Source organism: Piliocolobus tephrosceles, chromosome 19 (assembly GCF_002776525.5).
Source record: "Piliocolobus tephrosceles isolate RC106 chromosome 19, ASM277652v3, whole genome shotgun sequence".
Classification (NCBI taxonomy): Eukaryota; Metazoa; Chordata; class Mammalia; order Primates; family Cercopithecidae; genus Piliocolobus; species Piliocolobus tephrosceles.
In genome coordinates this window covers 55954204-55976741 of record NC_045452.1, presented here as the reverse complement: position 1 = coordinate 55976741, position 22538 = coordinate 55954204, and positions in this window count along the sequence as shown.

Sequence of the window (22538 nt, the reverse complement as noted above, 5' to 3'; positions counted from 1 at the left end):
GGTGATGGATTGATAGGTGCAGAAAACTACCTTGGCACACGTTTACCTATGGAACAAATCTGCATATCCTACAGGCCAGAACTTAAAAAATAAAATTGAAAACAATTTAAAATATTTAGCTGATTTTTTTTTTTTTTTTTTGGAGACAGAGTCTTGCTCTTCTGTACCAGGCTGAGTGCAGTGGTGCGATCTTGGCTCACTGCAATCTCCGCCTCCCGGGTTCCAGCTACTCTCCTGCCTCAGCCTTTTAACTAGCTGGTATTACAAGTGTACACCACCATGGCTGGCTAATTTTTGTATTTTTGGTAGAGATGGGGTTTCATTATGTTGGCCAGGCTAGTCTCGAACTTCTGACTTCATGATCCGCCCACCTCGGTCTTCCAAAATTTAGCTGATTTTTGTATAGTGTGGAAATTCAGCAAAGTATGTTTCATATTAGGATTATACATATCAAAAAATGCACATATTCAGGGACAGTAATGAAAATAAGCCGACTGAGAAGATTTAATAGAACCCCACTCTAACACTATATTAAAGATAATTTCTAGAGAGAGAGAAAGATGTATCATAATAAAAATAGACTTGTAGAAATATAAAATGAAAGCTGGAAAAAACACCTTTAAAAATCTTATAATACAATTTCCCCCAAATGTTACCCAGTGTGGCTTTCTTTATCTTTTCCTCTCATTCCTCATTTAATTCATATTTTCAAATATTTTATTTAATAAACCTCATTTCTTCATAATTTTTAATTAAAGACAAATCAGTGATTAAGCAATAAAATAATAAATTATAATAAAAAGCAAACTAATCAATTTATAATAGTTACCATATATATTGTTACATAAACAAATTTGTGAAATATGAAAATACAATGGATAACATGCATTTATCAACTTTTGCTTTGGGAACAAACAGCCCCAAGTCCCATGACTTTATGATAAACAGCATAATTTCTTCCTCACATTACTGTAGAGATGTAGGTCAGCCGCCGATCTGCTGAGATCTCCACGTGTTTTCATTAGAGACTCAAGTTGAAGGGTGGGCCACTGTATGGACATCATGTTTTATGGTGAAGATCTGAGCAGATGGGCTAGAGGCAAACCAGACAATGACATATAAAATTACTACTCAGATACAGGGTAGGTCACATCTCTTCTATTACATTTGTCCCAAGCCTCTTGTCAATGGGATGAGAAAGTGTCCTTCATCTACAGAAAGCTTGGGAAATAAATAATTGTAAAAAAAAAAAAAGACACAGTATATCACCATCACAACTACAGTTTTAAAGATTTATGAGAATTTGGGAACCAGGAAATTAACACACATACACACACACACACACACACACACACACACAAAATACCTGTTTATTCAGGTAAAAACGCTGAGGCAGAGTCACTGAGTTATTATAAGATGACTGAAAGGTTTCCATTTCTGTCCTCAAGCATAGTTTCATCTTACACTTTATATAACAGCTAATTTTCAAAGTATAAATCATATAGTTGGCCAGGCGTGGTGGGTCATGCCTAGAATCCCAGCACTTTGAGAGGCCGAGGTGGGTGGATCACTTGAGGTCAGGAGTTCGAGATCAGGCTAGCCAACATGCTGAAATGCTGTCTCTGCCAAAAAATACAAAAATCAGCCAGCCGTGGTGGCATGCTCCTATAGTCCCAGCTACTGAGGAGGCTGGGGCAGGAGAATCATTTGAACCTGGGAGGCAGAGGTTGCAGTGAGCCGAGATCCTGCCACTGCACCCCAGCCTGGGTGACAGAGTGACACCCTGTCTCAAACAAACAAACAAACAAACAAAAAATCAAATATTGTTTCCTTAACTCCGAACCTAGGCGATAATAGCTGAACAAGCATGTGAAAACCATCCCTCTCACCTCCATAAACTAAAGATGGCATAGTATCAGCACAGCCCTGCAAGATAAAGTGTAGATATCATGCACTAACTTTTCCTGTTTTAATATATTTCTCTTCGCCTAGCTTTACTCTGTCCGCTCCTTCCCTGGAAATCTTTGAGATCTGGTTTTTTTTTTTGTTTGTTTTTTTTCTTTTCTAATTACATTTGCATCCCAGCCTGTCAGAAACTTTTGCCCAATAAACTGTGTAATTTGGACATACCGATTATGTCTGTTTTTGTTTGAGTATGTTTTCCTTTATGCTTAAGAAGAAGACATATGTTGTTTAACATTAACTTACGAAATTTCCATTTCGTGAATTTTTTTTTTTTTTTTTTGAGACAGAGTCTCGCTCAGTCCCCCGGGCTGGAGTGCAGTGGCGCGATCTCTGCTCACTGCAAGCTCCGCCTCCCGGGTTCCCGCCATTCCCCTGCCTCAGCCTCCCGAGTAGCTGGGACCACAGGCGCCGCCACCTCGCCGGGCTAATTTTTTGTACTTTTTTAGTAGAGACGAGGTTTCACCGTGTTAACCAGGATGGTCTCGATCTCCTGACTTCGTGATCCGCCCGCCTCGGCCTCCCAACATATTGGGATTACAGGCGTGAGCCACAGCACCAGGTCAAATGTTTATTTTTATTTAATTTTGTTAAATTTACATTTACTTGTACAACTTCTAGCATAATACTAGATATATTTTATCTCCTCAGCTATCAAAAGAATAATCTTTAACACAAATTGTATGTTTTCACTGTTAAAGAATATTTTAGTGCTACAAGTTTTAATAATTACCATCTTCTCTATACTATATGACTGAAAGTGGTGAATGGAAATGTCTAATGCTAGAATGTCTCCTAGAGGTTCGAGTGTCAGAATTTGATTAGATCTTTACTGAACAGTCCACTGTCCTCGTATCTATGTATATTCTGGTTAACCTGGAAAGTGGCAATAATTGATTTACTCCATTCACATATGCTGAAAGAAAGGGTTATCCTATTGATGTTAGCACCAGCTGATATACAAAGAAAGAGAACAAGATAAACAAGAACAAAATTCAGACTCCTAAAATAAATACTTACTTTGGTAAATTTTATTACAAATAATTGACTATACATTTAGGGAAAAATTCTGACTTTGATTTGTTTAGTTCTTTTGTCACTTTTGTTTGACATATTATTTACTTTTGAATAAATTATATGAGTGATTGTTATTCTTATATATTTAATGAAAAGTCAAATTATAGTTTTCAAACCATATCAGATGTAAATATGTTGAATTTTCATAAACCCATTATTTTTTAAGACATGGACATTTCCATTTATTTCTATAGAAATATTTTTCCTATTTTAATATGTGATCCCGCTATCACTTAACCAGTCTCCTAGGGACTCCCACTGTCTTGCTAGTTGCTCTGCTTCTCTGCCTCTGTAAAGTCATGGTCACTTGTCATTTTTATCTACCATATGTTTATTAATAAGTTATCTACTTACGTCTAACTGTCAGACTATAGGATAGTTGCTATTTCTTATTAATTTTTGATAATATATGATCCATCACAATACAACTAGTGACTGCTAAAATTTTGTTTAATGAATAGATGTTATCTTCAGAGTGAGGATGAAGGGAAGTATTTCGTCTAAAGCGACTTTTACATCAAAACATTTTAATTACAGCTATGATAATTACAAATTGTGAAATCTTAGGGAAAATACATTATGTTTTTCTTACTTGTAGATTCTGATCATTATGTTTTCTATGGTATGCATTTTTGGTTGTTTACTTTCTTCACTGTGTCTAAATATTCAGGGAAGAAAAATCTTTATTTATTCCCAGGAGTTAATCTTTTGGGGCTACCCAATTGTGTTACCTCCATTTCCCTTGCAAGAGATTGACTTAGAATGGAACATGAGATCTCCTCCTCAGAAATTAGAGTAATGTGTAGAGTTTATCTTTTGGGGCCATAATTTCTGTGTGAAGACTGGCTGACTAAAAGGGCCAGGAGTGGGGTGGGCACCAACTAAATCAATTCATTTTGTGAAGTTTGTGGAATGGGCATTTACCACTATCACCATAAATTACTTTTAACAGCATTTGTTTCACCTTACATTACACTTAAGTTATCAATAAATTCCCTCTTCAGTCAATGCCTAGAATTCAAGTATAGTTTTTTCTTGCCAAAATGTATTTAACTAAATGTTTATTCCCAAATAGATCAATAACAAATAAAAGTAAATCAGATACATAAAATGGACAGTAAGATGTTGAAAGAGCAATTGAAAGATTAATTTTTCGTGGAGTTCTCCTAAAATCTCACTTACAAGAGCTGAAGGAATAAAAAGCACTCTCCTAATAGCAAAAGCAGTTTTGTTCTCCTGAGTACCTGCCAAGGACAAAAATGTGTTTCTTGGTTTATTAACATTTGCTACACAACTATGAAGCAATTGGGATCATAAGCAATACACCTCCCATTTCTGGTGAGGTAAGTTTTGCTGTGGGTAAGTCAAAGAAAAGCAAGTCTCATTTTTGTAATTTTCAGGAAGATGGATCCATAAAACTAGGAGTGAGAAGCAAGAAAATATCTACTGAGACTTGATATCCAGTAAAGCTATGTGGCACAGCCTTGCAGACTCTTGTGGTATATTGAAAAATAACTCACCTTCTTGGAATTTTTTTTTTTTTCGCAAAATGTGAAGAGTCAATATATTTGCGTTCATCACACAGCCATCATAATGCAAGGGTTTTGTCCTATTGAATATAATGCAGTGGAAGGAAATGAGACAAGGGTAAATGACTTTAATGTCTTTCAACATTTCACAGGACAGTCTTTACTATCAAGGTTACTAGTTTGATAATTTCTATGTAGTCATAACAAAAATGGGATGTTTGTAAAATGTGTTTTTCCATTATACAATACTTCCCAAGCCCTGCTCTTATTTATTATACTAAAATGTAACTTAAAATTTTAACGTATCACTCTTTCTACTTGCTTGATAAATTTCTATTTAGTCATAGCAAAAATGGGATTCTATGTGAAATGTGTTTTTTCATTATATGACACTTCTCATGCCCTGCTCTTGTTTATTATACTGAAATGTAACTTAAAATCTTAACATATCACTCTTTCTACTTGTTATAAAACAAACATAAACATCAAATCATACTCATCCTCTGAAATGTCTTTTGCATCTGTCCCTTTCTGTCTATTCTTACTGATACTGTATTGACCTGTACGATTCCATTCATTCTGAGGCAGATTGGAACACGGGCTTTCCAGTGATCACCTTCATAAATGGCTTTTGACTTACTCACTAACTGAGTAGTTTTCCCTGAAGTTTAGGATTTCTCATTGTGTTACTCTGCAGCTTTAAACTATTAATTGACTCTATATAGTAAATATTGCTAAGATTTGTCATTCTGCCTTTCAAAGCCTTGATAGTTTTTATCACTATGCTCACTCAATTTTATCACTCCCTAATTTTCTGACTTGCAGTTTTAAGTTACAAACAACTCCTTTTAGAGGAAGTAACTCTGCACACATAACCCACCATAGTTTTTCATATACTCATGACTTCATTTGATTTCCTGTCTCTTAAAATCCTCCTGTCTTTACTCTTCTTCCAGTCCCCACATCAGTTAAGGATGAACTCAAAGTCAAGCTTTCTTAGGAATCATGTTTTGGAATCTCTTCTGTAAAGTCTCGATAGTATCTTCTTTCAGCATTGCTCATATAAGCATAAAGCTCTATGCAGTGGAATGAGTCATTGCATGTGTATGTATTCCTTCCCAGTAGGGTCGTAAGTATAAAAGCCAAGACTGTAGAGTCAATGTGAGAGAGGACAGGGTACATATATTTCCTCAAGCTGCTTGAGGGCAGGGGAATTATATACACATCCCTTCTTCCCCTCATAGAACTATATTTTGGGTTGTTTTTATTTGTTTGAAGTAGTGGGATATTTTGGACAAATGCAATTTAAAGAAGATTATGGCAGGAATAAAGAATATTGACTTCGTCGAATTTAAGTCGTAACTACTCATTGTTTGTTTGTACAGTAGCTGATATCATGACTCACATCCCCTCCTCAAGGAGTACAGGCAAGGAGCAATTCCATTTTCAGCCTAGTGTGACTGAAATGAAATTCAGTCTTATTAGAGCTAATGTCAGTGAACCTGTCAAATTCAACATCAAGTCCTGTCGTTGTCTCCAAAGCAATGAGGTATTACTGTGATTGATCTGCATAGATGTCAAATGCTTGACATCATTCAGCTATGCCCTGAGCTTTGAATGAATTCATGGTTATCAATCAACACATATGTATATATGAGAAACTATTTAACTGGAAAGTCTTGTGGCAATAATATTACTAAATCCATTGTGATTTGTGCAAAATGTGTTTAGAAAGCATGATCTGTGATATTGAATGGGATATTATATTTCAAAATTTTGTATAGCTTACAGTGTACTAACTCATCTTTAGGTAACAAAACTCTATTTTCACTGCCCTATGATAAAACTTTTGAAATTTCCTTTTAAATTGTTAAACAGTGGCAATTATAAAAGCATAAAAGGTTTTAATGAATAATATGTAATATTAGTATTTCTACACACAAATGACATTTTGGAATATTTTACTCATTTCTAGCTCAAATGCATGAATGACTTTTTGTGAAAAAATTAAAGTCTTGTATTAAAAGAAGCTAATTTTACTCATTTCATTGTCATTGTGTCTGAGCAGAAATTATAATTATTTAAAATCATTTAATTAATTTTTTATATTACATTTCTCCAAATTTCTGATTTTGTTATTCTTCAACAAACTAGTATTTTATGCATCATGAATAAAGAAAACATAGATACTTCCAATAGGATCATGATATAATTTTTTATAATAATTTAATAATTGCACATTTGGTGAAAAATTCATTTCAATCTTAGAGACTTAAAAAATTACATATCACTCTTGAGATGACTAAGAAAGATATGATGAATTAGGTTAGTCAGTTAATGTATTTCTAAAAATCTTTCTGTTGATAATTAAATTCTCTTAAATCAATTTTTGATTGAGTTGTTGATATTTATATTTTTCACATAATATCTTAAAATTTCTCAAATTTTAAGAATCAAAATTCTTAAAAGATGCCTTAATTATTGACTCAGAGGTTTCTTATCAATATTGTGGCATCTATTTTGCAAGTTTATATATATTCAAGTAGACAATAACAATTACATAATGCCTATCAACATTCACTAAGGGATTGTAAGGTTAATTCCGATTTCAGATATGTCGAAATGTGAGAAAAACGTGTAGCCTTAAAGGATGAAATAAAGTATAATAGTGTTTTCCTTCCAGTTACAAACAAATTTAATATACATAATTTAATTTCAGACAATATTTTGTAAAAATACATTTGATGAAAAATTTGTTTTGGCGTTCTTCCTGCATATAACTTGTCACTGTTTTCTTTTTTAGCCTTTGTTGCAGTGGCAGCTTATTTTTATCAAATACCCCTTAGGTTTTTGTGTAGATGTATTTTATTTAGTTTATCTCTTATGATTAACTTGGGATCATGTGGCTAAGTTCTTGCTAAAGGACTGTGAGCAAAGGGAAGGCGTATCGCTCTGGGTTAAGGTTAAGATCTAGTGTGCCTCCTACTTCCTTCCCTTTCAATCTCACGGAGACCTTGGAATCTACACATGGGAAGACAATAATACAAAAGTATGGAGCCTGGATCCTTCAGGTACAAGGTGGTTGATAAGCTTACCTCAGTCAACAGCCTGTTTTTCAAAAGCACTGATTTTGGCGTTTTTCTCTGTTTAGGCTGATATTGATAATGATGCTGATGGCAAATTTCTATATAAGTTGGGTCCTATAGTTTATAAACTGTGAAACTTACCATCATTGAAATATGAGGTTATTTTGGACTTGAATAAAATAATCTCCTTCTGGTGAATGCTTTAACATATTTGTGAGCTGAGATAATTTTAATTGTGAAGGAAAAGAAATTACCACCAGTTACATAGATGATATTGGGAACCAAGAATGCTTACTGTCCCCTGCTACTGCTATATAAGCCTTACCTTCTGATTCTGCTTCTAAGTCAACAAGTAAAAAACGTAAAATAGGCCTGGCGTGGTGGCTTATGCCTGTAATCCCAGCACTTTGGGAGGCCGAAGCTGGCAGATCACCTGCGGTCAGGAGTTCAAGACCAGTCTGACCAATAGGGAGAGACCCTGTCTCTACTAAGAATACAAAATTAGCCGGGCATGGTGACACATGCCTGTAATCCCAGCTACTCAGGGGACTGAGTCAGGAGAATCACTTGAACCCGGGGAGCAGAGGTTGCGGTGAGCCGAGATCGCACCATTGCACTCCAGTCTGGGCAACAAGAGCAAAACTCCATCTCAAAAAACATCTCAAAAAACAAACAAACAAAAATAATAAATATGATTATTGTATAAGTTTAAATATGAAGTGTTACACTTTGGATAGGTTAGAAGCAAACAAATATATATGACAAACAGATTTTGTTTATTATAAGTCCCAAAAGGCTAACAGATAAAGAATTTAACAAAATAGTAGATGATTCTATTTGATTGCTTAAGAGATATAAGTCATATTTTTCCTTTCTTATAATAACTTCACAATTGATGGCGTTACAGGCAGAATTTTAAAAAAAAAAGTGTAATACAGTCTCACCAGCAGGTTGTGCCTCGGCTCTAGCCTTTCTGTTCTTGCCTCAGTTTGCCTTCTATGTGTGAAGCTTGGGAGTATGAACAGGTGAATATCATCCTATGCCAAGGGTTGAGTTGCAGCTCTTAAATTATTCCCTCATATTCAATAAAAAGTAAATACCTGTCAGATACACACATACACAAATACACACCCACACACACACACACACACACACAAAGCCTAAGTGGACATATGGATTTTAATTGTATCCTCCATAGATTATTTAGGGGAAGCCTGCATAATTTGAATATTTAGGCCACTTTTAGATGATGCTAATACTTTGAAACTGCTCATCATTCACTTTAAGAACAGTTATCCATGAGGCTTAAAGCATTTAAAACTTTAAATGTATGTCATTGAGTCACTTACAGCACATAGACCATTTATTATAGGTTTAATTCACTTTTTGGGAAATTTTGTGATTAATCTGAAATAATAATAAGTTTACAATAGACTTAGAGTGTGACTTATGAAATATTTCTTTCAATATCAACTTTGCTGCATTATATCAAAAATATTTGCTCTAGAAGCAATTAAAAATGTAAAGGATTGTTCTAGGCAGATAGTGCAGTACTTACTTAATGAAGGTTACACTTTAGGGCCATTTCTGATTTTTCATAAATAAAATAATTTTGCACTTAAAAACCTAAGATAAAATTACCGCACAGTGTTGGTAGCCATTAATTTTATAGTGAAAACATTAATTCTCTTTTATCTCACAGTTTGTAAGATATAATATTAGGAATAAATTGCAATTGCTAATTCAATCTTAGGTTAAATAAAATGGCTTTTTCATGGTGTGCAAGACTAAGCATAAGGTATAGAGAAAAGTGTCACTGAAGATTTTGTACTTTTAAGAAATCATATAATTTTCATTGGAATCATCAAGCATCAAATTACAAATGATATTTAGCTATCTAGATCAGCTTATAAAATTTTTACTGAAGGAAATTTTGAGATCATTTCAGATAATGTGAAATAAATTTTAAATTGAGCTGACAATTCATTAAAGAGATTGAAAATTGTATATATTCTTAATTTTCTATGTAATAGCCTTCAACTTTTACACAATAGCTTAGAAATTTAAGCAATTTTAAAAGACATCCTATAGTTTGTGAAAATATTTTTAAAACCACCGAACTTTAAGAAACTATTTTGATGTAATTTCCCACTGTGGGAGCAAAATTCTGTAGCTATGTAAATGCTGTTATCATAAAGAAAAACGTTATTATCTTGTTGATTAATGAATGTATTAATTTATTCATTTGTTTATTGAACAACTACTTTCTATTATCCACATGACTCAGTACTCAGTTATAAAATCATATCACATGCATGTCCAATTCTTTCTATCTTATACTGCTTAAATACTTAAAAAATGATATCTTGAAAGCAGATTTTTAAATGATGTCAACTTCCCCTACATTACTGGTAAAAAATTGAAAATTAACAGAATGCTGCCAAATAATTTCCCTTCAACATCCAAGATCTGAGTGCTATCCATAAATGCTTGTCAATTCCACAAAACTAAGTTTTACATGCCTTTGCAATCATGCAACTTAAACCTGAATTCCCTTCTGTCAAGTGTAAGCCAGTTATTTTATAATACCTTGTTTTGTGCTCAAATCTGTTCATTTTTTAAAATTCCTTATTTCTGTTTCCACCATTCCAGTAGTCATTTCAACCTCAGTGTCACAGTGAGCTTAGATTTCTAACTATAGTTTGTCTGTTTAGTCTCTCTCAAACCTATTTCTTTGATTTATTATTGATTGTGAGTGCTTCATGTAACTAGTAAAACTTCATATAGCACTTTTCTTATTACAAGAATCCATCTGTTTTAATTATAGAAAGCTTAGCATATGCAGGTGAGACAGTATAAAAATTATCTGTCACCTTTGCACTATGTATTCAAGTATTGCTAAACATTCTGATATCCGTTTCTCCACCTCTTGCTCTTTCATCCATAAATCTATCTCACTTCTAAATAATCATGTAAAACATTGTAACATACATTTATATAATCCATGTGATTTAATCTAAATATAAAATTTATGTTTTGTTCAATTTTATGCATGTTTATACTGTAGTTATTTAGTACTACTTGTGGGCACTTAGATGACTTCCAAATGTTGAATTTACTAAAAACATGAAGCAATGACAAATTTGCATTTTCAAGATTTCCTTCTGATTAGAGTTAGAAGGGTTCTGTATTAAAAGATATGAACAGTTTTCTGCATATGGCTAGCAAGTTTTCTCAAAATCATTTATTAACCAAATGACTATTTATTTACCAAAGTATAATTAAAACATGTTTACATAAAATTGTAAAAGTTTATAATATAATAATTGAATTAACACACTGAAATTTCTTTCAACTGGCAAATGAATAAACAAACTATGATATATTTATGCAATGAAATACTACTTAGAAAGAAAAAGAAATGAACAAAGGCAAGCCAAATGACCAAAGCAGGAACATGAACTCTAATGCATAATACTAAGTGAAAGAGGTCAGGCTTCTATATACTACAATTCTGGTTTTCTTCAGTGTTCCAAAAATATACATGATATGAAACATTATTTGTCACAACTATTGAACTATTTAACATAGTCTGCCCCTGCTTAACTATATGTAGATTTAAAATTATGTCTTTAATTATCTACATTTGAAATTAATGAGAAAGACAAGTCAACAAGTAATAACCAAAATCAATGTAGTTGGAAATGAGAGCAAAGCTCTGTATCTTTTGCTATTTAATTCCCTAGTTCTCCATCTGCTTCTTAATACAGTGGCTCTTGATGTATTATGCTTCTTGGACACTTAGTCATAACAAAAACGTATGAGAAAAATTAAATATTGATGTTCACAGTAGGAGAGTTGCAATATTTCATAGACTTTTACCAAATAAGCAATATTTCTGCTTGCCAGGACATTCTCTGTTGATGAAAGATTATTTTTCTTCTCACTTGAAAGGAGATCTGAAAAGTCATTTTAAACTATATTTAGCTATTATGGAACTATTTACTTGTTTTTTTTCAGAGGCAAACAGACATGAAATGCAATAGAATTGTTGACAGAATTGACTTTTCCTTGTGACAAATCTGATGATTTCAGTGGTTAAAACAGCCTTGTTTTATGTTAGAAACATGGCTATATTCTAATTGAAATGTTTGGAATATTTTATGATTGAAAAAATATTGACTCCTTGTTTAGCACTAGATTTATCCTTCCTCTGTAATGAAACACTCAGATGTTATTAAAGTATAGGAATTGACAATAGATCAACAGATAGATAATATATTACATTGGCCCATAACTAACAAATAAAATTTCTTATTATCTCTTATGTAGTGGGAAAATATGTATCAATCTCTCTATATTTTTATTTTTAAAACATGTTCCTGTCAACCTGTAAGTAGGTATGTTCTGGAATATAACATTAATGCTTTAGAAACAACTTGACTAAAAAATCCAACTGTCTTTCAGATTTTCTACTAAACTCAAGGTCATTTATGACTGAAGTAAATAGATGTAGATCCAAGTACCATCATTTATTTTTTTCACTGTTTGACATACTAAATGTCAAGAGATTCTTCACAGGCCAAAAAGAAAAAGTAATTTAGAAGGCAAGATTGAAAACAAATAAAAAATAAATTAACAATATTAAAATGAGGAAATAATGTATGTCCTGAGTCAAAAACGATTGGAAATGTTTCAAGGTACTGGAGATTTACCAATGAACAAAACCACACAGGTTTAGAAATTCTCGGTGGGAGAAACTGAGCCTTGTTTTGCACATGATGGGACAATGTATGGGATTCATCATTTGACCTTGATCTCTGTGAGCTTCCTGACTACTTAAGCAAGATGTGATGCGTATCTATTTTAAAGAGATAAATTGTGAATGTTTATGATATGTATCAAATGATTATACAAAACAAGAGGACTAGGTCTTAGGAAAAGAAAACTTCCAAAAATAATCAAAGAAAGACACATGAAATTGTTTTATCTCAGATAGTCATTGAAGGAGAATTGAAATTTTAATAAAAAGGGAAATGTGGAGATATCTAAAATTAGGTAAATTATAATATATTAAGTGTTTACCATGCAGCAGATATTATTGTAAGCATTTTGCAATCAATATTTCTAACATTATTAAACACATACAGTACTATTGCTGCTTTTATAAAATAAGGCAAGAAAGTAAAGGCCTGGGACTAAATGGCCTATTCTAAGTTAATTGATCTATTAAGTACTAGATCCAGGATTAAAACTCAGACGGACACCTGATTTTGCTCTCCAAACAATACTGTTACATTGTATAAATATTGCACTGGGGATAAAAAGATATCATAGTGGTAATAGATAGGTTAAAGGCATATTTTTTACTCTTAAAATTTACATAAAATAAGAAAGAAAAATAGAGCTAGAAAAACATACTGTCATTGGATTATAAACAACCATGGAAGACAAGAAATTTGAATTTAACTCTATAATTAATGAGAAGTCTTTTAATAAACGAATGAATAAATAGAAAGTGTACTAATGACTATTCATCTGTCATTCACGTTCCTTCATCTGTTCTTTCACTCATTCATTTGTTTACAAAGTTTTAAAAATGGTTTACAGAATGTGTATTCTATACCAGACACTCAGTTACATATAGGAATCCTGCTCTGAATTAGAGACATTGGCAGCTGTAAATACTTACCAGAAAGATTTTGAAAGTTTGGCAAAAATTAAAGTTGAACATGAGAGTGACACTTTTGGGTGTGGTATACTATTATTGTTACAGATTGTTGTAGTATACAAAATTATTTCTATCTTAATAAAGAATATATGTATATGAATACATATATAACAGAAATACACATAAATTACATACAATGTTAGGTGAATATGGTTATACATTTTATTGTAGACTTAATTTTCTTTTAATATGGACATAACAGGCCAGGCGCGGTGGCTCACACCTGTAATCCTAGCACTTTAGGAGGCCGAGGTGGGCGAATCACAAGGTCAGCAGTTTGAGACCAGCCTGATCAACATGGTAAAATCCCATCTCTACTAAAAATACAAAAATTAGCCGGGCATGGTGGGGCATGCCTGTAATCTCAGCTACTCAGGAGGCTGAGGCAGGAGAATCACGTGAACCTGGGAGGCAGAGGTTGCAGTGAGTCGAGATTGTGCCACTGCACTCCAGCCTGGGCGACAGAACTAGACTTAGTCTCAAAAAAAAAAAAAAAAAAGAGATAATATAGACAGGTTTCCTCCTCTCTCTATCTTATCCATATCAGACCCTTATCCCTAGAAGGCAACATCACCTTGGGTTAATAAACTTTTTATTATAATAAATATGTATGAATCTGTCTGCTAGGATTATCATAACAAAATACTAACTACAGAACGCATGACTTAAGTGGCAGAAGTTTATTTCTCAGTGTTCTGGAGGCTACAAGTCTAAGATCAAGGTGTCAACACATTTAGTTTTTCCTCAGGCCTCTCACCTTCTACAGGACTTGTAGAAGGTTTATATCTTGCTGTGTCCTCACATGGCTTTTTCTCTGTACAGGAATCCCTGGTGTCTCATCCTCTTCTAATCAGGACACCACTCATAATGGATTAGTGCTTCACCTCTATGATTTCAATTAGTGGGGATTACCCCTTTAAAAATAATATCTCCAAATACAGTCTTACTGAGGATAAGGACTTCAACACATGAATTTTGTGGGAACACATTTCAATCCCTAACAATGTAAAAACATGTTCGCATTCAAATATAGAGTGTTGGTTATTTTTAAAAATAACCTGTTAGACACAATTATTATGTCATGATTTTTTTTCACTTCAAAATACTTTGTATACACCATTAAAAGTCACTTCACATTGATTTAAATTTTTGCAAGGACTACATACATTTCACTGTATGGATATAGTCATGATTTATTCTCCCATCTGCCTAGTGATGAGCATACAATATGTTGGTCATGTTTATGTCACTTCAGCTTTTGTGCAGTAAATATCTTTGTATCCATACTTTTATGTATTGGAACATTAGTAGTTTTTGTATTACAGATTCTCAAAGTGCAATCTGTGGATCAAACGCTTTGGGCACTTGCGTTTTAGAAGAAATTGCCAACTTCATTTTCAAAAGGCAGTAAACTTGGCATTTCCAACAAACATCAGATAGTAATCCCTTCATGATAGAGTCCAAAACAATAGGGCTTATAAGTCTTCATTCTATTTTAAAAATCACTCACCTGTGTGTTACTTCACTATAAATGTAATTTTATCCTTAATATTAGTAAATTTTAGTATTCTTTATTTGAATTAACATCTTTGAAAATTGAATTATATGCCTTTTGCTAGTGTTTAAATGTCTTTCTCTTGTCAATTTATAATAATTCTTTGAAGATTATGCATAACTTTATGACTACCGTCTGCTTTTAAATTATTTACTGGGACAATATCTCAATTGGTGATGTGAGAATGTCAACTAGTAATTTTCCTTTCTTTCTTTTTTTTTTCTAATTCAGGAGGCTATTTTAGGATCAGAGCTTGGCATAGACTGAGGTCTAGTGATGGGAAAAGAGAAAGCAGCAAATTTCTTAGTAGTTGCATGGGAAGGGAATGATTGAGACATTCGGAGACTTCAAATTCATGAATTTTTTTTTGCCCAGATATACATTTGCTGAATTGTGCTGCATAGAAAGATAAAGAGTTAGGCTGTGAAGTTTTCATGCTGGCACTTAAGAAACAAAAATCTGACAAAGCCAGAAGGCTTAACAAATGAATAAGCAGACCAGAAAATAAAGTCCTGGAGATAGTGGTAGATTAATTCTGAAGTGCCACAACTGCTTCTCACCTGGGAACACTTAACGATTATGAGTCCGAGTAGAGAATGCAAATCAGGCTTGGCCCTGCTAAAAGTGGCAAGGAAATCAGAAGCACACAGTGGAACTGGAGGGAGAAGATAGGAGTCTTGTAAGCCTTAAAGCATAAACAATCTCACCATCAAGACATTTCGCAAATTTTAAAACAGCATGGAATGAAAAATCAAAGACCTCATCTGAAGCACTCTGAAGTTCAGAACTAAAACTTTTGGAGTATATCAGAGCAGTGGAGGCAGAGTGCTTCCCTGCTCCAAATAAAAAACTCAGAATTAATTACCCTAGCAATAGCAGTATTCCACAGGTGGACCAACTTTTACCAAACTTGCATCCCAGTCACAACTATGCTTAACCTCTGATTGGATTAATTTGATAATCACAACCTACCACACACGTATACACCCGCATCCCTGTCTGTCATATACTTCACAAAAGTAAGTCACAATCCTATTTAATAGAAGATAAATTAAAGGCTTTAATGTTATTTTATACACAATGTCTAACAGAAAAAAGTAAAAATTACTAGGTATTTGAAGAGGAAATAATACATGAACGGTAGCTAAAAGAGTAATTAGTCAATAAAAACAGAATTGCAGGTGAATCAGAATTTGCAGCTAGTAGAACATAACATTAAAATAAATATGATATCACTTTTGGGAAAATAGGGAGAAATTTGGAGAAAAATACATGAAGCAATGCATAAATTAGCCTCAAATTGGCAATTATGAGTATCAACCAGGGTTTCTAGATTTCAAATATATGAAAAAGGACTAAAAATACATATATCCCACTAGCCTTGGTTTATTGTCCTTTGTGATATAGCCTTAAATCTTTCATTTTCCAATATTTCTTCAAAAATTGCTTCTGAATCATTTCTTTTATCTCCTGTTAGCTCCAATTAAATATATGTTACACCATTTACAGGTTTTGTATGTACGTATTCTTCTGTCCTTTTCTCTCTGTGATTCAATAAATAATTTTATAAACCTGCCTTTCAGGTAATTAATTTTGTCTTCCATTATATTTAATCTGTTATTAAACTCATTTTTTTAGTGTGTGATAGAAATACTGTTTTCACTGAAAGTTTACTATGCAATGTATTTTAATTTTTTAGATGAGGAGGAACCTCATAAGCAGTTGAGGGACTAGGAAGTGGGGAGATCAGGAAGTGGGTCCTCTAGAGATGAGGAGGCACTCTGCTAGATGGCTTTTAAAATACTTCCTCCAGAGGAATTTGCCTTATTAACAGCATTTTTTGGTCTTAAAAATCAGTCTTTGATTTGATACAATGACAATTTCTGACTCTGTTATAAATGTATTCTGTCCTAGTTCTTCAGTAAGTTCATCACACATTTTCACCATGTGGTCATTAGGCATGCTTTCTGCAGTATTATCATCGTCTTCAATGTTCCTATTATCATAATTACCATGATTCTGAAAAATGTCAGTTAGTTCACCATTGCTCAATGAAAGAACAACTGGAGCCTCATTATCAACATTAAAAATGTCTTCGATATCCATTTCTTTCAGTTTATTGGATTCTGAAGGTATACTTTTTGTATATGTAAGGAAATAAGACATTTTTTTTCTCACTTAGTACATAGAATCTTTCAAAGTCATCATCTTGTTCATCATCAACATTAAATTTAGTTACTGGTCAGAGGTTGTGCCAGGAATGTACAAAAGTTTCTTTAGTCACTGTCTTCCAAGCACTGGACACAGCATAGATGGTGTTCTTCATGCTAACTTCTTATGAAAATTGTCCACAGCTATGCCTCTGTTCACTAATGCTAGCATGCTGTTCAAGAGAGCTTCTTCATATTTTCCCTTTACTAATCTAAAGATATCCTAGTCACATGACTGAACTAATATAGTTACATTTGGGCGAAAGGACATGAACATTATTTTTGATGAAAATTTCAGCTGTAGAATGAGCAGAATACTTTTCAAGAAATTAAAAAAACATTACAGTGGTCATCTAGTTTGGCCTCCCTGCAGAGAGCAAGGACCTTGCTACAAAATGTTTGTGAAATTAATCAGACAAGTTGTCCCTAGTGATCCATACCTTTTTATTAGCATGATAATTAGCTGATAACAACTTCACTACTTGAAAACAGTGAGGACACAGCCTTTGTCTATCTCAAGGTTACACTTATGTATGCCTGCTGCATTAGCACATATCAGCACGGATAGTCTGTCTTTGACATTTTTAACTTCTGTCAGGGGTATCTCACCAGCTGTGATCAACGTCTTTCTAGGGCAATAACACCAAAACAGTGATGTTCCATCAGTATTACAACTTTGTTCTAGTATCAGATTTTTAGCAGTGACAATCTTGTCAAATTCGTCAATGAATTTCTTTGCTGCTTCATGATCAACAGATGCTTTATCACTATAAAAATTTTAAAAATTGATATGCCCTTTCTTAAATTTATGTAATTAGCCTATAGAATAAAGTTCCCCTCCATTTTCAGTTTCTTGTGATAGATCTTTGCTTGTTTCATGATTAGCATACCATTAGGTGGCATGTATTCACTATGATGCTGAAAGATCAACTCTTACAGTACACATTCAAGATCTTTATTTTTAGTTTTATATAATGTTCTTATAATTTTTGTTAACTTTTGTTCAACACTTTAAGCTTCTATTTCTTCAGGTCATATATGGTGCTCCTTCCAACCTCATACTTTAGTGTAAAACATTTCACACTTACACTGCTGACTAGTTTCTTCACCATCTTGATATTCTGTGCTATAGATAAATATAAATGATTTCTCTTTTTCTTATCACTGGTACCCCTAAGAGTGTCTGCAGACCTTTTTGACATTTTGAGCAATATTTTTGTATGAGACAACCGAAAATAAACAGAAAAACAGGGAGTAATGCACAAAGGACTTGGCCTTAAGTTGGCCATTATGAGGAAATTGCCTTTGGAGTGTCTGTCCTGCACACATGCCTTTTTAATAGACTTTGTTGGTGTACTTGTGTGGGGGAATCAGAAAAAATACATTGCAGATCAATGGGGCTGTCAGAGTCCTTTATCCTTTGGAGACAGTGAATCAATTGTGCACTGTTCATCTGCATTTTGACTGCGACCCATGATGTGAGCTCATGTGTGAAATTTTCCACATTCAGTATCATATCTGTGCTCAATATTTTTCTAATTTTGTAATATTTTGGATTTCAGATTTTTCAGATTAGGCATGGGCAACTTGTACTTTAATTTTTTTAAATATAAAATCTGAACACAGTTCACCATATTGATCTGGCATATTTAGAACAATGTTCACAGCACAACAATAAATAACAACTTGTTAAAGTGCTTCTAAGAAATTTACCAAACCAACCACACATTGGGCAATAAATATCAATAAATTTTGTAGATGAAAATTATTGTTTGTTTTGTGACCATAGTAAATTTACTTCAGAAATTGAGAGGCAGATATCCAGAAAATCCCCAATACCAACAATATTAAGCATTCCCCTTACAAATAACCCACTGTCAAAGAAAACACCAAATTGGAAGTAATAAAATAATTCTAACTGATCCATAATAAAGATCCAATACATCCAATGTTGTAAAAATGCAGAAAATTTAGTGAGAAATTTGTAACCTTAGATGTCTGGATTAGAAAAGAAAAGGAATATCTAAACTTTAGTGATTTAATGCTTTCTTTCAAGAAACTAAAAGTAATATCACAAATTAAACTTACATAAAGTAGGATAAATATATACAAAAGTAAAAATTAATAGAATACAATAAAATATTCAGAAAGAAACAATCAAAAAAGTCATATGCTAGATGTTCAGTTTTAACAATAGAAAATACATGTTAAAACTCTAGGAGAAAATGTCCAAGGTTAAAAAGACAACCACAATGACCAATTTTAGGAATAAAAATGGGATATCACTGCAGGTATCATAAAATATTAAGAAATACACCTAGCATTTTCTGCCTTCAGTTGCTGTCAAACAGCTTCTAACACCTTTGTAATTTTGTAAACTCAAAGGCTGCCAGGAGAATACTTCGTTCTAATATTTGGTCTTTGACCCCGGTTCTAGACACAGAGCTACTGGATCCCTTGGAATACTGGGAGATGATAGAAACATCTTTTGTTCCAATAATGCAATTCTTGGTGGGCTCCTACAGTGGGCTGTTCATTAGAAAGACCAAGGTGTAATTATAGGATTAAAGTGTTCAGCCCCACCCCACTTTGCTAGAGAAAGGAGAGATGCTAGACATGGAGATAATAATCAATCATACCTATACGATGAAGTCTCCAAAAAAGTCCCTGAACTATGGGATTCAGAGAGCTTCCAGCTTCTGTGAGGGTAGTACACACAAATTCCGTTGGTCTCAACACAAAAGCTCCTGTACTGAGACCCTTCCAGACATTGCCCTGTATATGTCTTCACATGGATGTTCACCCGAATTCTCATTATATCTGTTATTAATAAATTGCCAAAAGTAAGTACAGTGTTTCCCTGAGTTCTCTAAGCAATATCCAAGGAGGGGGTTAAGAAAATCCTGATTTATAGCCAGCTGGTCATAAGTACAGTCATGTGCTATATAATGAATTAGTCAACAAGAGATCAGATATAAGATGATGGTCCCATAAGATTATAATGTATTTTTACTACACCTTTTATATGTTTAGATACATTATATAAATAAGTTCTTACCATTGTGTTTCAATTGCCTACAGTATTGAGTATAGTAATATGCTATACAGGTTTGTGGTCTAGGAGCAATAAGCTATACTATATGACCTGGATGTTTAGTAGGCTATACCATCTAGATTAATGTAAGTATAGCACACTCTGTAACAGTCATCGAATGCAAGATATAGCATTGCTGGGCTTGTGGGAACAACTATTGCAGACAGGGCTGAAGTGACAAAATACTCAATTCCTTTTGAACACTTGGAAAACCTTCCCTGGAAAGATGGGTACAAACAAGCCCAGACTGTGAAGATTACAATAAATACTTGACTCTTCAAGTCCCAGACACTGATAAATAGCCACAATCACTAGAACCATCCTGGAAAGCAGGATCTCAAAAATCAAAGTAAATAAGGCACCAGTCGCCATTCACAGTGTGGCAGTGATATGTGAACTTTCAGACAGAGAATTCAAAAGAGCTGTGTTGAGGAAGCTCAATGAAATTCTAGACAACAGAGAAGGAATTCAGATTCCAGTCCAATACATTCAACAAGATTGAAATGATTTTTAAAAATCAAAAGAAATTCAGGATCTGAAAAATACAAAGGACATAATGAAGCATGCGTCACAGTCTCACAAAAGAAGAACTGATCAAGCAGAAGAATGAATAAATGAACTTGACCACAAACTATTTGGAAATATACAGTTGAAGGGTATGAAAAAACAGAAAAAATGAAGAAAGCCTATCAGACATGTAAAAGACATGTAAAAGGATAATAACAGAAAACTTCCCAAATCTAGAGCAAGATATCAATATTCAAGTACAAAAATGTTATCGAATACCAAGCAAATTTAACCTAAATAAGATGTCCTCAAGACATTTAATACTCAAACCCCCAAAGCTCAAGGATAAAAACAAAATAAAAGCATCAAGAGAAAACAAATAATATACAAAGGCATTCCAATATGTCTGGCAGAAGACTTAGTGGAAACCTTACAGGCCAGGAGAGAGTGGCAATGCATACCTACAGTGTTGAAGGAAAAACGCTTTCATCCCAGAATAGTGTATCTGGTGAAAATATCCTTCAAACATGAAGGAGAAATAAAGACTTTTCCAGACAAACAAAATCTGAGGGATTTCATCAACATCAGATCTTTCCTACAAAAAATGGTTGAGGAAGTTATTCAGTCTGAGAGAAGGATTGTTAATGTGCAATACAAAATCATCTGAAGGTACAAATCTCACTGGTAATAGTAAGCCCAGAGACAAACAGAAGATTGTAACAGTGTAATTGTGCTGTGTAAATGACTTACATTTTGAGTAGAAAGACCAAAAGATGAATCTATCAAAAACAGTAACCATAACAACTTTTCCAGACATAGTATAAAAATATATGCATAGAAATAGTAAGTTAAACAATGAAGCCCATGAAGTTAAACTATAGAGTTTGTATTGGTTATCTCTTTATTTGTTTGTTTGTTTCTGCAATGTTAAATTGACATCAACTTAAAATGATGGGCTGTATTATTTGCAAGCCTCATGGCCACCTTAAATCAAGAAACAACAGATACACAAAACATAAATAGCAATACATTAAGTTACATCACCAGAGAAAATCACTTTTACTAAAATGAAGAAATAAAAGAAGGAAGATAAGACCAAAACCAACCAGAAAGCAAAGAACAAAATGGCAAAACTAACTTCTTACTTACCAACATTGGATGTAAATTGATAAAACCCTCCAATCGAAAGATATAGAGTGGCTAAATGGATTTTTTTAAAGAAAAAGACCCAAAGATCTGCTGCCTACAAGAAACACACTTTACCTATAAATATACACATGGACTGAAATGAAGGACAAAGGAAAAGATATTCCATGCAAATGGAAACAAAAAAGAGCGTGAGTACCTACAATCACATCAATTAAAATAAATATCAAATCAAAAACTCCAAAAAGACAAATAAGGTAGTTTTCATGGCAAAGGGTCAATTCAACAAGAGAATACAACAATTATAAATATATGCACCCAACAATGGAGCAGCTAGATATATAAAACAAATACTATTAGTGCTAAAAAGAGTGATAGACCTCCAAAAGAATAATAGCTGGAGACTTCAACACCCCACTTTTGGCACTGGACAGATCATCCAGACAGAAAATCAACTAAGAAGCATCAGATTTAATTTGCACTATAAACCAAATGGATATTTATTGATATTTAAAGAACATTTCACCTAACAGCTGAAGAATACAAATTCTTCTCCTCAGCACATGGACCATTCTCAATGACAGGTAATATATTGGGCCCTAAAATAAGTCTTAAATAGTCAAAAAAATGAAATTCTATCC